Below are 6,168 nucleotides of genomic sequence, written 5' to 3'. Positions count from 1 at the left end.
CTTTGCAGATGTCAGAATATTGACTACAGAAACTCTTGAAGCCCACAAGCCCCAGGGGCCCAGGTCTTGGTCATTTTTGCTGCTTATGTAATTTAAACACAGCGCGTCACTGAGAAATTATTTGTCTAAAGGAGCTGTGGCCAAATTTGGCAAGCAATGTTGTCTTGCCAGTGTCTCCAGATGTATTGTTTCCTCCTACGTTCACTCACACTGTCTATGGTCTGATGAGAGCACTAGCTGACAAGAAGCAAAAATATGTTAACTATTTATTGTTGAGCTTTCTAAAGGGCTTCAGCTCTTCAGGCTTCCCTGCCAGACACAGCACTGAGCAGGCAGCTCCTTGCAGCTGGCACTGCAAACATTACCACTGGTGCAGTTTAACAGCCAAACAGGGAAAAATCATTGCTGATGGTGTGTCTATCAAAACTTTTGGGGTAAACAGAATTCTGCAAGGAACAATTCTAAGATTTGTATGTTCCATAATATGCTAGAAGAACACATTGTTATTCCTGCTTCCATACACCTATTAAATAGGCTAAATAATAAATAGGTTAAACCCCAGAAAGGTTTGGTTGGTTGTTTTTTTCTAGAAGGATGAAGTGAAAAGAATAATATGTTTGAACAAGCATATGTTCATGAAATACTTAGTGTAGCACTCTACAAAAGAACAAAAGCCAGAAGTAAAATGCAATAGACTCTCAATGGAGAGAGAGAATTAAGGAAACATTAGAGGCGAGCAGTGGCTGTCACTGAGTTTCTGCTGCACACCCCTGTGTGTCAGGTGACACACAATCTAAGAATCCCTCAAAGCCATAGGGAAGAGCCAAGTACCATATTCCTTTAAAGTTTAATTACACTATTTGAGATATTTGAGATGTTTATAAACTGGATGTCAATCTCCTATCATGAGAGCTGCATTTAGAAGAAACTGCATAGAAACGCCATCGCTGCAACACATGTTCAGTGGTGGTGAGGCCACAGCTGGGTTGGTTAGGTGCTGGCCACCATGCTATGACAATGATACTAATGAATTGGAAAGAAAGCAAAAATGGCAGCAAAAAGCAGCATGGACTTGGAAAGATGAAGAGAAACTGATATCTAAAATCCTGAGAACAGAATACTGGGAGCAAATGTAAATCCACCTGTGTATCTACCAGAGAGAACACTAGATTAGTCTCAGTGCTAAGCCAGACCAGGTTAGGAAATTGTGGCATGCATTAAGTTTATGGTATTTTTCCTAATTTTAAATGAAAACTAGCAAACAGGAGGGCATCCTATTAAAGAGTGCCCGAGGAAACACCTGCAAGACAGCAATTAAGTTTTTCTAGCTAGTACTGATAATAGTGGATAAATAAAATGAAATTCTACTATTGAGTTTGTAGTCAGATCTCTTTTGAGATTGTACTCAAGTGTTTATTTAAAGAAAAGTACTATGTGGATGAAACAAAAATAAATGGGGCATCACTATTCTGTTTGGAAATAATCAGTATGCTCCTTTTTCATGTATTTGCCACAGGCAGAGTTTAGATACTCTGCTCTCCAGAAAGTAAAAGCAATGTGGAACCAATATGCAGCTGAGACTTCCTGTGCAGGTGCAAAAGGCTCCCCTTTATCCTTAAGTAGCCTCTTGAGGCCACCAGGTGTGATGAGATCCTAAAGTGTTTCCACAACCACTCAATATCCAGCCAAATTCCTATGGTCGGGAGCTATGTTGGACCTTAAGGTAGAACATGAAGGATATTTTCATTGCAGAGCACCTCTGACATGGGTAATCTAGCAATTGGTACAGTGTGGTTTTGCAGGAATAAAACACACATTGAACTCACAGTGGACTCTAATCTGTTCTGGCTACAGTCCAACAGCTCATTTTGGATATGACTGCCAAGCAAGAAAATATTTCTTTTATGAAGATGTGTTATTTTTTTAGCATCTTTGACCATTACTTTCTACCAGGCTGCAAAATACACAGAAAAAGACAAAATCTTTAGAGCTTGCCTCAAGTATTTGTTGGTGATGAAGAGGTGCATTCTTCTGAATTAGCACATGGAAAAGAAAGTGTTTGCATTTAGCAGGCACACCTGAAATTTTCCTATGTTCTGAAGGCAGAGCACACAAGAGAAGCAAAAATACAAGACAGTTTTCTCCCATTTGTTCTGTTTATCACCACATTTCAAAGCTGCTTCAGCTAGGGGGAAAATTACCAACTATTGAGTGTAGCTCATAGAATAACAGCGTTTGAAAGGAAATTAATGGCTTCATGAATTCCTTTTCTATAATGAAACAATAGATCTCAGTTGTTAGGCTTACAGCAAGGACAGCTCTCAGAGGCATTACTTAGGCAGTGTTCTTACTGCAGCAGAGTTGTAGATGGGGCTTAATCTCTTTGGGTTTGTATGTTCGGGGTTTTCTTAAAGTACACAGTGAGTTTTTCTACTAATGTAGCCACAGAACGTTCACTTCAAATTCCTCATCCCTTTTCCAGAGAGCAGAACATGCACCAGGTCAGTGGCAGTACATACGTGGTTCATACTCCTCTCTGCTGCTGTGTTCCTGGCTGGCCAGCTTAAGGGGTAGTAAATATTTAAATTGGCAGCCTGCCCACAGTGGGTGGAAATTGGATAGTCCCTTTGATCATATGCTTCTGAAGGCCAGTGTATAGTCCTGCTATCCTGGGAACAGAAGTATTCTGGTACCACTGAGGTGAGGGTCCCGTAAATCGGGTATTTTGCAACAGGAAGGCACAGCATAACCCAGATAACTGAGGGGTTTCAAATGGGCCTGTTGTGTACTTAATTCTGCCTCTCTATGACTCAGCCCTTTTCACTTTCATGTCCTTTGACTCTGCAGGAATTTTATCCCTATACAATGCTTTAGTGTATCATGTTAAAAAGTAACCACTAATAACATTCCTGAGTGTCCCCAGAGTATCGTTTATTCCATTTCTGAAAAGACTTAAATCCTCCTGTGGGGCTATGGCAGGGAAGAGGGTGGTTTTGTTACATGTTATTTGCTTTCTTGCAGAAAGTTCTTCCATGGTTGTCAGAAGAATTGGATTTTAATCTAAGCCCTAATTATACCTTTGTTCCAAAAATACTAGTGTTAAGAAGTGCTTTACCCAAGGTGACAATTCAATCAATTTCTTTCATATAGCATGAACAAACTACTTGTAACAAACAATGCATAATTAGTGTTACTTCTTCATGTGAAGGGATAGGATGTAGCCTGAAAATGGGAATATTTTAAAGAAATATCCTTTTTATGAGAAAAGGTTATATAATTTGGTTTAATGAATGCTATGGGTCACGTCTAGCAGGAGGCAGCTCACTGATAAAATCTCTTGTACTTTCCATTCCTGTGGGCTCAGATCAGGAATATTTTTGTTCCTTTAGTACTTTCTGGTTTAATGGACTGTACCAGGGTAGTTTACCACAGTAAATCCACCATGGCACAGAACTGTCCTGCACACAGCTTATAGCCCAGTGGTTATCTCCTGCTGGGATCCTTCACATGTGTAACCTGGCATATGTTTTCCATTGTGGGTCTGCTTGCAACTAACTCTGTAACTTGAGTCACATTCATTACAGTGGCTTCATGAAAAAAGAGTGTGTAGTTTGGATTTATAGGTACCCCAGTTGCCTTTGTTAAAAAGAATCACAGTATTGTGCAATTCTCACTTACAGGCAGCATATTCTGGGAGAGGAGAGAGGTTCAGGTTACCTCCTGATTGCTATGCTTTTTGTTTGCTGAGTATCAATGATTTGATTAATTTGATGCATTATGACTGATGTACAGTAAGTCTCCCAACAGCCAGCAAAATGAGGACTGCAGAATCCCTGGTAAATTATTTTGGACATTTATGCAAATACACTGGACCAACAGTGCTCCAGAAGTGCATTCCCTGACCTTGTGTAGACTTAATCTAGCGCTTTTCCTTGAGACATTCCCATGAAGATCCATCATCTACAAATTTCATAGAACACATTAAGCTGTTTAATAAAATTGCTTCTGCCCATTTTGAATCCTCATGAATTTGGTAGGACATCACTGTGCCACTTCAGCTGACTGCTGCTGAACCCTACAGGTCCTGCTCTCACACCCCCTTTAGGACTACATACAGATCCTTGGAGATGAGAGCATCCTCTGGACATGCTTGAGTCTGCCTAGAGCCTCACAGTAAAATTTGAGGTGAAAACTTACAATTCCTTTACCAAACCAATTCTTTTTCACATGCTGACTGACCACGATCACAGTTCGTGAGGTGGTATTTGAATAAGTACAAATACGTACTCATTCAAAAGAGGAAGCTGTACCATCATACTTATAACCCACTAGTTTTACCTCTAAGACTGTGTATCAGGGCCATGAAATGCTGAGACATACCACACATTTAAATTGTAGCTACAACATCCATATGTCACTTTTAAGTGCCTCAGTACATGCTAAGCTTTGGCATGCAAACCTGAAAATTAGATTTACCACATAACTTTCAAATGTTAACATCACTCATCTCCTGTTGCTAGTATCAGCCTAGGTGAAATGCTAATTTGCAGTGTTCAAAGAAGCCTCAGAATATCCAGGGGAGAAATTCACTGCTGTGATTCAGCCAAGTGTGTGTTTGGGTTAATCCCACCAGGTCTATTTTGTGTCTTCCAGTGCAACAAACTGGAGTTTGGAAAATAATTCCTCCTCACGAGTTTTCTGGGAATTATGAGAAAGGATTTTGAAAAAGCTTCTGTAAAAACAGGACTACATTAAATAAGAGGTCAAAAGAAAATTCGGGTAGCACAACACCTGCAGTCATTACAGACAGTGGTAGAGCAGCGCTCAGCTTTTGGAGAGCAGGACAACACTGATCAGCAGTGCCCCGAGATGGCTTCATAGTCTCATTCTTGTGTGTATGTATGTTTCATAAAGAACTTTCAGATGCCAAGGCTGGAGTAGGTCAGCTCTAGATGACTGTGATTGTTCTCCAGCTTTATGTGCCTGGATGGCAGCCATCCCATGCCCATCACTTTCTGGAGGTTTGCTAAGGAAGAGATGAAGGAAAGCAGGACACAGTGCTAAGGTACCTCTGCTAGTTTCAGTGTCTGGGGACACAGGCAACTCATGGTCCCAAAAGCACTGGAGCTGGAGCAGTTTAAAGTGACCTGTATGACTGAGTAAGGGAGCTATAGGTGCAGAGGAGGAGCTCTGCTGGCCACAGGCTCTTGAGGCCATGGTTACCAAGAGGACAGCTCTTCCAGGGCACTGCTTACGGCCCAGCAGAAGAAATCATTCTTAAACAGTTAACACTGGTTCAGATAATCAGCAATCCTCTCTTTCTGTTCCTACTAATCTTTTCCAGTTTATAAAACTGACAAACAGAGGATAATAGAGGGCTTTTAAAGATATGCAGCTTATTTATCAGGAGGAACAGAGCTGGATACAGCAGCACAGGATTTTTTCCTTATCAGAACAGATGAAGAAATGAACGATGGATGCTACCAGATACCACAATAAATTCCAACTCCCAGCAAACAAACTGTAATGAGTTATTAACATCCCACACACAGATAGAGGGAGATATTCCTGCTAGTCTGTTCACAGAAACATGCCATTTGTTGTTAAGCCATATTTCCCTTGGTTCAGAATTAAGTCTTTCTAACAGCAATGAGCAAAAGGTGTTTCCCCTCTGCACCCTTCCTTTCACTTCTGCATTCATCTTCCAAAACAGATAATGCATGATTAAGTATACCAGACCTAAGCACAGGAAGGATATTTAACTTTTCCAAACCTGCTAGTGATCAAAAAGTCAGAAGAGGCCTCCAAATTGAGTTCTATCATTTGAGTGGAACAAAGCAACAGTTTGCACTGCCTGGGAGAGCAGAGCTCAACCAAAAGTGTTCAACAGACTAGTGCTATTTTGTCAGTAGTTTTTCAGGTATCACATCAGTGTCAGGGCAAGAATGTCATCTCTTCTGAATATATTCAGCCATAGTTCTTCTCAAAAGCTTCCCTCAGCTGTCTGCTGGGACAACTGAGATTTTAATTCAGACCTTTATTATAAATAATATATAGAATATTTCTACACAGACTGTTCCAGCTAATAATCAGCATGAGTACAGGAAGAGTCTGGACAGGTGTCCTGGGTTTAGCAGTAGCAGTCAATTTTCTCCTTCTTAGTAACTG

Source organism: Melopsittacus undulatus, chromosome 6, assembly GCF_012275295.1.
Source record: "Melopsittacus undulatus isolate bMelUnd1 chromosome 6, bMelUnd1.mat.Z, whole genome shotgun sequence".
Classification (NCBI taxonomy): Eukaryota; Metazoa; Chordata; class Aves; order Psittaciformes; family Psittaculidae; genus Melopsittacus; species Melopsittacus undulatus.
Note: the sequence above shows the minus strand (reverse complement) of the source record.